Source organism: Aulostomus chinensis, chromosome 18, assembly GCF_037954235.1.
Source record: "Aulostomus chinensis isolate RoL2024-O1b breed Wild chromosome 18, RoL_Achi_v1.0, whole genome shotgun sequence".
In the NCBI taxonomy this organism is placed as follows: domain Eukaryota; kingdom Metazoa; phylum Chordata; class Actinopteri; order Syngnathiformes; family Aulostomidae; genus Aulostomus; species Aulostomus chinensis.
In genome coordinates this window covers 15,811,690-15,823,549 of record NC_141337.1, presented here as the reverse complement: position 1 = coordinate 15,823,549, position 11,860 = coordinate 15,811,690, and the positions used below count along the sequence as shown (strand labels likewise).

The window sequence follows — 11,860 nt, the reverse complement described above, 5'->3', positions numbered from 1 at the left end:
GCTCAAAGCACAACTTTCCAGTCTTTCTGAACTGGGCTGCAGTGTCTCTTCTTTTTCCAGGTTTGCATTAACTTCCTTTCTAAAAAAGAAAACCCAGAACTGACCTCATTTCAGGGGGAACAGACTCAGGGTTTTTAATAAACCTGCTTCCTGAAAAAAGCCCCTGGGCAACAGCCCTCAAAACAAAACCCTAAACCCCTTAGCCTCCAAGGCCCTACTGTCTCAAATCCCCCCCCCCCCCAACACACACCCCCGTTCATGTAAAAGTCAATCAGCACGACACTGCAGGGAATCGAACCCCGTCCCAGTAAACCAGGAGTACCGTTACCAGCGTCTTTTACTTTTTGATGCTACATGAAAGGAAGCAAAACCTGCATTCCACCAGCATGAGAGAGAGATTTATCCAAATGTTTCAGATCATAAATGAACTCAGCAACGCTTCAAGTGACCAGAGTTCAGGTAAGACCACTCTTACTGGAACCACCAGCAGTACTACTGGTCATACTGGTCCTGTGGTATACAGCTCAAGACTGCAGGTCTGATTATTGGAGCCAATTTAGCTTCTGCTTCTAAATGCTGTTGGAATGCAGGAAAAAGAAACCTTGTAAACCCGCCCCCCCCACTGTGCCCCCCCCCCCTTACCAACTCCTGTCCCTCACCAAGACTCTGACCGTCTCAAAATCATCATTTACCAACTATCAAGTACATCTGTATAATCCAAATCTTTTTTTAATCCAGTCACCTGCTCAATAATCCACAAACTTCAATCTGCCCCCCGTCCCTCACCTAGACTCTTACTGCCCCCCCCCCCGTTCCACTCCTCTACCGCCTCACTTACGTGGGAGGACAGTTTTAAAACGTTTGACTCTCACAGCCTTCCTTCTGTTGGAGGCTTGGGTGCTTAACTGAAGGCGTTTCTCTTTACGAAACGCCCAGTAAACCGTCACCCTCCAGTCCCTCTCCTCCCTGCTGTTAAAACCTCTGTCCGTAACCTTCAGCCTCTTCTCCCTGCGATGCTCCCAAATCATTTTCTGCCTCCATTCCCTCTCCTCCCTCTGTCTCATTCTCTCTTCTTCCTGCAGCCTCTCCTGTCTTACCGTTTCCTCTCGGCGGAGGATGGCCTGTCTCAGCCTCGCCTGTTTCATCAAGGCACTTTTGCCCACCTCACCCCTCTGTCTAACTAACTCCTCCCTCATCTTCCTCCCCCACACCCTCCCCTCAGCCATCTCCTGCTCTAACCTCTCCCTCTCCAAACAGGTATCCCTCCTCTCTCTGTACCTTTCCTTTATCCTCCTTTCTTCCTCCTCTGCCTTTCTTACCGTTTCCTCTTCTTCCCTTCTCAGCCGCTCTGTCTCCACCATCTTTGCTCTGCTCCCTCTGGAGCTCTCCCTGATTCTCTGCCTCTCCTCCTCCTCCTCAGCCTCCTCCACCATCTTCCACCACTCCTTCCCCATCGTCTCTCTGCTTGCTTTCCTGTTAAATTCAAAACAACTTCATTCACCCACGTCTAAATACCGACGTGCCCCAAGAAACCCATTCAAATTGACAGCTACCTAATAAATACACAATCATATGTAAACATCAACTCTCACATCAGCAACAATAAAATCACAATCCTTCAACAACTCAGCTGAACTCTGTCTCTCCACACTGACCTTCTGTTACCTGCCTCCTTCTGCTGCCGTTCACTCCTCCTCTGCTTGTGAACTCTAGAAAAATGAGAATATGAACTCACCATCAAATTGAAGCAGCACTTCATAGTTTTGCTATTGCGTTTATTTCAATGTCTCAAACCAGCAGATGACCTCTGACCCCAAAACCTCAACTTTCTCTGCACTCGGAAGAAACTAAAGACTACGATGGTTTCTAGTGAACTTCATCCACATTCCTCCATCATTTATTAGCTCTGATAATAGGAGGAGACTTTAATACAGCGTTACAGCAGCAGTAGATCCGTCCAGCGTGACAGGAGATAAACATCCTGGAGCTTCACTACCACAACAATACATGGACGACCTTGACCTTGGAGACACCTGACCTCTCCAGACACATTAAAACAGTATAAACTTCCTCCTCAACCTTCCGGGAATCTTTAACAAGGACTGATTCCTTCACACCTCCATCACACCAAGTAGCCACCATAGTAGCTGAAATAAAATTCGACAGCAAATCATCTTAATGTTGGGGGGGGGGGGGCGTTTTTACCAAATAATAACAACAGTTAATCACCAAGTAAAAAGCATGTTTCCAGCTAAAGTCGACCCACTCATGCTAGGCTGACTGGCTTTCAACAGCAGTCCCGGGGCAGGAAGGCTAATTCAGCCTAGCCTAGCACGGTGGAACCTTAGCCTGGTAAGAAGCAGGAGGGTCTGGTCTCACCGCTCTGAAGCTCCCCGTGGGTCGCTGAAGGCGCCGAAGCTCCGAAAAACTCTGGGAAACTCCTTCAATGAATCCCCTGAAACTTTCTGTGGGTCCTCCCGCGGTCAGTGACTCCCAGCGGATCAGGTGAAGTGACCGTTGATGACGCGCTGCCTCCTTTTATACTTCAGTCATCTCAGGATGGGCGGGGCTGTGAGGGAGCGCCTGGTTGCTAGGTGCGTCAGAACTGTTGTTTTTTAATTCTCCTGTCTGGATTGATGTTTCATTCAATATCAATCTATGTAATTACTATTAATTAAAAGAATACCATTAAATCTTCCTGGAAAAAAGATGAAACAATTATATATCAGAATGGAAACTGGCTGAATTGAATAAAGAAAAACGACGTCTCAAGGCGGTTTCCCTCTGAACGCGCGCGCTACCGAGTTGCGGGGCTTAGTTTGCGCTCATGTGACGTCACAGCGCGCCCACATACACAAGGAACGGACTTCCCCCGCGCAGCCTGCGCCATGCGCGTTCAGTGTGAAACCGCCTTGACACGGAGTCGTGCCCATGAGCGCTTCTGCGCATGCCGGGCGTTTCTGGTTGGCTGACAGACGGACACGTGGGTCACGTTACCAGCATTGTTAGTTTTGATTGGTTAAAACCACACGTGCTCTGCTTTCACGGAACGAAAAAAAGAGAAAAAAAAGAAAAAAAAGAAGGCAAAATCAAATTAGTGATTGTTCTTGAAATTTTCCACGTTTTGTGTCGTGTCACTCACTGTAAAGTGAAAACTGATATTTTGCTAAATAAATCATTGAGTGATACTGATGATCTGTTTTTTCATGTCTGCCTGTCTGCCTGTTGTTAGCACTGTAGTGGGCAGTTACTGTAAAAAGCAGTTTTCAAAGCATTTCCAGGGGTAGCGCGGGAAGGGTGGGGCTATGGGGGCTGCAGTTGTGTGGGGAACAGACACCCAAAAACTGGAATAAAAATCACCCAAAACCGATTAAAAACCGTCAAACTTTGTCTGCCGCGCACCAAGACTTTGAAGCCACTTTGATGTTGAAGGCAAATGAAGTTCATGCTGGCCTGTTAAACTCAAATGTTCTGTTTTTTTGTTTTTTTTTTTAAGAATCTGCATTTTATGATTCCCCCAGGGGTGCCCTGGGTGGTCACAGCAACAAGGATCCGGGTTCAAGTCCCGGCTCGGGCACGGGATCTTTCTGTGAGGAGTCTGCATGTTCTCCCTGGATGCAGGGTTACTTTTGGCTCCTAGAGTTTTGAAAAGAGAGTTTCAGTACCATGGAGAGGAGGAGAGCTGCACGTTTCACTCAAGAGGAACAAACCATAATCCTTCACAAACATGAGGAAAATAAATCAGGAAGGAGAGCTGCAACAAACACCAGTGAATGTGTGAATTAACATTTTACATTCCAGCTCTTCCATCATTCAGGGACAGGGAGATCTGACACTCATCACCTTTGACAGATTCGGAATGAATGGATGGCGAAGATGATGGCAGATTTATTATTGGTGACATCAATATTTGTGTCATTCTTTATGAATTCATAAATGTTGTGAGGAAACAGCGTGAGACAAAATCAGAGAGAGTCTGACTGGGATCCATCTCACTGGAAACGTACGTACATTCCTCTGACTGGCAAATCTAAATAACTTCCTCCACAGAAAAAATCAAATCAAATCAGTATTGTTCATGGAGGTCCTGGTCAGGAAACACCACGGGGCTTCATCTGTCACAGACCCTCCCCCGATCTACGTACCGATGTCAAATTATCGGTGGATGAACGGTGACGACATCGTCCACGAGAACCGACTGGTCAGTGGGCGGGGCTAGCGTGTGTTTTGACCTCCTGTCTGCTCTCTTGACCTCCTCCAGAGCAGGTCAGGTCTGCAGCATATGTAACCACAGTCATATGCTTTACTCAAAGTCTGCCATCTTTGTAGTCCAGAAATGGTCCTGATGTTCCCTCACTAACCCTCCCATCCAGGGGTGAAAGTGGCTTCAAAGTCTTGGTGCGCGGCAGACAAAGTTTGACGGTTTTTAATCGGTTTTGGGTGATTTTTATTCCAGTTTTCGGGTGTCTGTTCCCCACACAACTGCAGCCCCCATAGCCCCACCCTTCCCGCGCTACCCCTGGAAATGCTTTGAAAACTGCTTTTTACAGTAACTGCCCACTACAGTGCTAACAACAGGCAGACAGGCAGACATGAAAAAACAGATCATCAGTATCACTCAATGATTTATTTAGCAAAATATCAGTTTTCACTTTACAGTGAGTGACACGACGCAAAACGTGGAAAATTTCAAGAACAATCACTAATTTGATTTTGCCCTCTGTTTTGTTTTCTTTCTCTTTTTTTCGTTCCGTGAAAGCAGAGCGCGTGTGGTTTTAACCAATCAAAACTAACAATGCTGGTAACGTGACCCACGTGTCCGTCTGTCAGCCAACCAGAAACGCCCGGCATGCGCAGAAGCGCTCATGGGCACGACTCCGTGTCAAGGCGGTTTCACACTGAACGCGCATGGCGCAGGCTGCGCGGGGGAAGTCCGTTCCTTGTGTATGTGGGCGCGCTGTGACGTCACATGAGCGCAAACGAAGCCCCGCAACTCGGTAGCGCGCGCGTTCAGAGGGAAACCGCCTTGAGACGTCGTTTTTCTTTATTCAATTCAGCCAGTTTCCATTCTGATATATAATTGTTTCATCTTTTTTCCAGGAAGATTTAATGGTATTCTTTTAATTAATAGTAATTACATAGATTGATATTGAATGAAACATCAATCCAGACAGGAGAATTAAAAAACAACAGTTCTGACGCACCTAGCAACCAGGCGCTCCCTCACAGCCCCGCCCATCCTGAGATGACTGAAGTATAAAAGGAGGCAGCGCGTCATCAACGGTCACTTCACCTGATCCGCTGGGAGTCACTGACCGCGGGAGGACCCACAGAAAGTTTCAGGGGATTCATTGAAGGAGTTTCCCAGAGTTTTTTGGAGCTTCGGCGCCTTCAGCGACCCACGGGGAGCTTCAGAGCGGTGAGACCAGACCCTCCTGCTTCTTACCAGGCTAAGGTTCCACCGTGCTAGGCTAGGCTGAATTAGCCTTCCTGCCCCGGGACTGCTGTTGAAAGCCAGTCAGCCTAGCATGAGTGGGTCGACTTTAGCTGGAAACATGCTTTTTACTTGGTGATTAACTGTTGTAATTATTTGGTAAAAACGCCCCCCCCCCCAACATTAAGATGATTTGCTGTCGAATTTTATTTCAGCTACTATGGTGGCTACTTGGTGTGATGGAGGTGTGAAGGAATCAGTCCTTGTTAAAGATTCCCGGAAGGTTGAGGAGGAAGTTTATACTGTTTTAATGTGTCTGGAGAGGTCAGGTGTCTCCAAGGTCAAGGTCGTCCATGTATTGTTGTGGTAGTGAAGCTCCAGGATGTTTATCTCCTGTCACGCTGGACGGATCTACTGCTGCTGTAACGCTGTATTAAAGTCTCCTCCTATTATCAGAGCTAATAAATGATGGAGGAATGTGGATGAAGTTCACTAGAAACCATCGTAGTCTTTAGTTTCTTCCGAGTGCAGAGAAAGTTGAGGTTTTGGGGTCAGAGGTCATCTGCTGGTTTGAGACATTGAAATAAACGCAATAGCAAAACTATGAAGTGCTGCTTCAATTTGATGGTGAGTTCATATTCTCATTTTTCTAGAGTTCACAAGCAGAGGAGGAGTGAACGGCAGCAGAAGGAGGCAGGTAACAGAAGGTCAGTGTGGAGAGACAGAGTTCAGCTGAGTTGTTGAAGGATTGTGATTTTATTGTTGCTGATGTGAGAGTTGATGTTTACATATGATTGTGTATTTATTAGGTAGCTGTCAATTTGAATGGGTTTCTTGGGGCACGTCGGTATTTAGACGTGGGTGAATGAAGTTGTTTTGAATTTAACAGGAAAGCAAGCAGAGAGACGATGGGGAAGGAGTGGTGGAAGATGGTGGAGGAGGCTGAGGAGGAGGAGGAGAGGCAGAGAATCAGGGAGAGCTCCAGAGGGAGCAGAGCAAAGATGGTGGAGACAGAGCGGCTGAGAAGGGAAGAAGAGGAAACGGTAAGAAAGGCAGAGGAGGAAGAAAGGAGGATAAAGGAAAGGTACAGAGAGAGGAGGGATACCTGTTTGGAGAGGGAGAGGTTAGAGCAGGAGATGGCTGAGGGGAGGGTGTGGGGGAGGAAGATGAGGGAGGAGTTAGTTCGACAGAGGGGTGAGGTGGGCAAAAGTGCCTTGATGAAACAGGCGAGGCTGAGACAGGCCATCCTCCGCCGAGAGGAAACGGTAAGACAGGAGAGGCTGCAGGAAGAAGAGAGAATGAGACAGAGGGAGGAGAGGGAATGGAGGCAGAAAATGATTTGGGAGCATCGCAGGGAGAAGAGGCTGAAGGTTACGGACAGAGGTTTTAACAGCAGGGAGGAGAGGGACTGGAGGGTGACGGTTTACTGGGCGTTTCGTAAAGAGAAACGCCTTCAGTTAAGCACCCAAGCCTCCAACAGAAGGAAGGCTGTGAGAGTCAAACGTTTTAAAACTGTCCTCCCACGTAAGTGAGGTGGTAGAGGAGTGGAACGGGGGGGGGGCAGTAAGAGTCTATGTGAGGGACGGGGGGCAGATTGAAGTTTGTGGATTATTGAGCAGGTGACTGGATTAAAAAAAGATTTGGATTATACAGATGTACTTGATAGTTGGTAAATGATGATTTTGAGACGGTCAGAGTCTTGGTGAGGGACAGGAGTTGGTAAGGGGGGGGGGGCACAGTGGGGGGGGGGGGGTTTACAAGGTTTCTTTTTCCTGCATTCCAACAGCATTTAGAAGCAGAAGCTAAATTGGCTCCAATAATCAGACCTGCAGTCTTGAGCTGTATACCACAGGACCAGTATGACCAGTAGTACTGCTGGTGGTTCCAGTAAGAGTGGTCTTACCTGAACTCTGGTCACTTGAAGCGTTGCTGAGTTCATTTATGATCTGAAACATTTGGATAAATCTCTCTCATGCTGGTGGAATGCAGGTTTTGCTTCCTTTCATGTAGCATCAAAAAGTAAAAGACGCTGGTAACGGTACTCCTGGTTTACTGGGACGGGGTTCGATTCCCTGCAGTGTCGTGCTGATTGACTTTTACATGAACGGGCGGGGGGGGTGGGGGGGGGGGGTAAGAAGGGAGGTCTACATGGTGTTGAGCCCTCATCATGGTGGGTGTTACTCTCAAAGACCCTTTTCAGTTCCCACATTGGTTAAAGGTTTGTAGTTTTATTATGTAGTTTTTGAACATCAAAAATTGGTGACATTCACTTTGGTTGAGAGAAATGCAACGTCTTTTTCTGTGACAGTGCAGCAGTGTTTTGATGGAGACTGAGTCAGACACTGACTCTCAGCTGGTGTCACTGGCTTGTCAATGTTGTCAATGTTGCATCAAAGATTAAGAAATACTTTGCCTTTTTTGTTGCATCAAACCATGAAGCTTGTCCTCAATTTAAGGTAAAAATGGTCAATTTGGACACACTTGAGTGACTGCAAATGTCAACATCACGAAAGTGTCTCTCTGCTACTTTGAGTCAAAGCTTACTGTGTGTGTGTGTGTGTGTGTGCGTGTGTGTGTGTACTTGTATGACTCCAACGTTTATTAGTCTGCACGTGTTCTTTCAGATCTGGTCGACCCTGGTAAATATGCCTGATAGGAGCAGCAGCTCAGTCTGGTGAGAAGTTGAACTTTTTTCCACCGGAATCTGCAGAGAGGAAAAGAGAAGCATGTTTCACTTGGTTCGGCCATATTTGATAGTGTGAAATCAGGATGCTGCTCTGATGGCCCTCCCCCCTGCTGTGATCGCTGTTTGAGGTCTGGTTCGGGGGAATTCATCCCTCCTGTTCTCTCTGGTGCTGCTGTGGACTGATTATTCCCCACTTTTCCATTTAAACGGTCCAAAACACTTTTAAATCAACCATCACTTTAGATGAGACTCTCGCAAACATTCGTTGATGGAGCCGGCAGGTCTGGACTGAACGCTCGTCACGAGCTTCAGTTTATAATCAATAAATAGTACAAGTGGCTTTTTTTTTTTTTTTATAGAGGTACGCAACGGTAACTAAGGAAACCAAGGCTCTTTTTCCTGGTCACTTGAACTAGAACTTCTTGATGTGGAGATGAGTTTTCACTGCAGCTCATCCATTTACTGCTCAGTGACATTCAACACAGAGAAGCACTTTAGAGTTCCATGGTGAATTTGTACTCAAGGAGCCCCAAAATACTGTTCAATAGTTCTGTTGACTTTGTTCTCCCAGCATGAGTATTAGTACTAGTAGTATTTATATCAGTATTCTTAATACTGTACTAGCATTAACATCAGCATCCTGTTTCCAGCACATAACGTCTCATTTAGGCTAAAGTTGATTGCTTGAGGAACCTGTCAGTGTTGTTATTGGTAGCTAGTTGTTGTTGTTGTTTGCCATCTTTCTCCTTCCAGCCTGTTCACATCTGTCATTCTCTCCTCCTTTCTCTCTCTGTCCCTCTCTCTCCTTCTGTCCATCTGTCTTCCTCTATTATCTGTCTTTGTCTCTGTCCAGCTCTCCTGCTCTCGTTCCCCCCAACCGGTCAAAGCAGAAGGCCGTCCCCATGGATCTGCTCGCCGTTCCCGCCTGTGAAAAGGAAGGTTTTTGTCAATGCAGTTGGAAGATGTGCCTGCTGATGGAGAATTGTTGCCCCCCCCACACCCCCCCCCCCCCCCACACACACACACACACTGACAATATAAACATTTAAGGTGCCTCCCAATTCACCAGGACCAATTTGGATTCAGTATCTTGCTCAAGGACTCCATGTCAGAACTTAAAGCATGTTGAGGTTGTTGGTCTGAACACAAATAATTATTCATAGAGGTTGTTGACCTGGTAACGGTGTTGGCCTGGTAACGTGTTGGCTTGGTAACGGTGATGGCCTGGTAACGGTGTTGGCCTGGTAACGGTGTTGGCCTGGTAACGGTGTGTCATTCATATGTAAACTAATGTAATGACCACATGTTTAGCTTAGCTCAACTATTCTATGTGTGCTGGTTTCCAGTAATAATGATAATAATAGGGTGTTAGAGTCAAACGTTTTAAAACATTCCTCCCACGTAAGTGAGGTTTCTTTTTCCTGCATTCCAACAGCATTTAGAAGCAGAAGCTAAATTGGCTCCAATAATCAGACCTGCAGTCTTGAGCTGTATACCACAGGACCAGTATGACCAGTAGTACTGCTGGTGGTTCCAGTAAGAGTGGTCTTACCTGAACTCTGGTCACTTGAAGCGTTGCTGAGTTCATTTATGATCTGAAACATTTGGATAAATCTCCCTCTCATGCTGGTGGAATGCAGGTTTTGCTTCCTTTCATGTAGCATCAAAAAGTAAAAGACGCTGGTAACGGTACTCCTGGTTTACTGGGACGGGGTTCGATTCCCTGCAGTGTCATGCTGATTGACTTTTACATGAACGGGCGGGGGGGGTGGGGGGGTGAGTGATTCTTTCAGGTATCGAATCACTGGCGTTACCTGACTCTGGGGTCACCTGGGGTTCATCAAGCGGTGTTATGTGACGTTGTGTTTATACTGTGTGGATGATTCCTTCAGACCTGCCCTTCATCAGTGTGTGTAAGTCGGACCTGAGAGGTGGCGCCTTTTCACTGACAGTCCCATGTTTCCTCTCTCTTGGACGCCACCTATTTTTGTCCAGCCTGCAGGTGTGGTAACGGGGAGGCTCTGGGATTGTTATGTTATTGGTTGTCTTTTGCCAGCTTCAGACTTTCTGAATGCTCTGATGTTGAGCCAGCAAGGATGTTGTTACATTGGAATCTGCAGGATGGTGGAGTGTATTTTACTGAAAAAACAACACACACACACACACACACACACACACACACACACACACACACACACACACACACACACACACACACACACACACACACACACACACACACACACACACACACACACACACACGCCAAGGTGAGGCTCTCTCTTTCAGGCCAGTGTGAGCCCAGCTCTGGTGGAAGGGCCTGTTTCTAAGGCCACTCAGTCAATATTTGATCAGATTTAATCAGCGGACGGGATTTGCTCTCTGTTTCTCTTTCCTCTGTTTCAACCAGGGTTCAGTGGCAGCAAGATTTTGTGACTTCTTCCACAAACGCCTCAACTTCTGCCTCGTCTTTTTCCTCCCATACAAAGGTGCGTCACGGGGGCACTTGATAACGCACCCACTGATGCTTACCAGGCACATGAAAAACCGGGCTTCTTGTCTGTCTCCTACATAAACTTGTGTCACAAAAGCTAGTATGACAGGTGCTCACAGGCTCATGCAGCTGCCGAAGCCTCCTTCTCATTCTGTGCATGTTTTTCAGCATCTGACATGGATACGAACACCATTGGCCTCCCAGTCCAGTCTGTCAAGGCTCTCCCAAGTCCAAAAGAAGAAGAGTCAGCTGATGTCTCTTGTTGGTTAGTGAGGGGCCAGCACTTGTGGGGTTCTCAGTTCCTCTTTCAGTCTGCTCGATGGGGCAGGAACCTTCTGAGATAGTTGGCCACTCCCATCAGTCTTCATCCCCGTCATCAGTAGCCTCGGGCATCTCTTTGATTGCGCTGATCTTGCCTGGGTCCCGCGTGACATCATCTGCTGAGATTCAGTGGCCCAGGAACAGAAGACCATCCTAGAAAACTCTTTGATGTTTCACTGTCTAATGCAAGCGTTTCTTCCTGCAGCCTCTTTAGGACCTGACTCAGTCTCATTTTGTGAGCCATGTTCTCTCCGTCAAGCAATCGTCCAACAGCACATTGACAAGCAACACTGGAAACGTTTCGGCGCGGATGAGATCCCAAACAGTAGGAAGTTTAGTGCATGTCGCCCGGACAGGATGAGCTTTCGCCATGATGTCTCTCTCCAAACCCACTTGTTTATCTTAAATATATCAAGTCCACGCACAGCCGTATTTGTGTTTTCCCTTGAGGGTGGGGCAGCGCTGTGGAGTCGACAGGGCACGTGGTGCAGCGTTCAGCTCCAGTCCAATGGTGCAGGGCTCCTTTCGTACCCTAAACCTGAAAATACAGCGGGGCACTGAACTTTGCCGTCCTCCTTTTGAGCTTCCACTGTGGAGACGCTGTATCAGCTGCAGGGACTTTTTAGCAGGGAGACTCAGGAGGGTCTGGTCTCACCGCTCTGAAGCTCCCCGTGGGTCGCTGAAGGCGCCGAAGCTCCGAAAAACTCTGGGAAACTCTTTCAATGAATCCCCTGAAACTTTCTGTGGGTCCTCCTGCGGTCAGTGACTCCCAGCGGATCAGGCGAAGTGACCGTTGATGACGCGCTGCCTCCTTTTATACTTTAGTCATCTCAGGATGGGCGGGGCTGTGAGGGAGCGCCTGGTTGCTAGGTGCGTCAGAACTGTTGTTTTTTAATTCTCCTGTCTGGATTGAGGTCTCATTTAA

General features: G+C 47.4%; 2 long non-coding RNA genes across 2 annotated transcripts; one reads left to right on the top strand and one right to left on the bottom strand.

Annotated features, from left to right (window-relative positions):
* Positions 1–1,352: 1,352 nt before the first annotated feature.
* Positions 1,353–2,499, bottom strand: LOC147245376 (uncharacterized). The gene is made up of 3 exons (XR_015110168.1): positions 2,380–2,499; positions 1,656–1,709; positions 1,353–1,473 (listed from the first exon to the last, which is right to left on the bottom strand). It is a non-coding gene; the product is annotated as an uncharacterized LOC147245376 (long non-coding RNA).
* A 2,799-nt stretch (positions 2,500–5,298) lies between these two features.
* On the top strand, positions 5,299–10,594 carry LOC147245375 (uncharacterized). Its single transcript, XR_015110136.1, has 4 exons — positions 5,299–5,419; positions 6,088–6,141; positions 6,324–6,477; positions 10,531–10,594. It is a non-coding gene; the product is annotated as an uncharacterized LOC147245375 (long non-coding RNA).
* Positions 10,595–11,860: the final 1,266 nt, after the last annotated feature.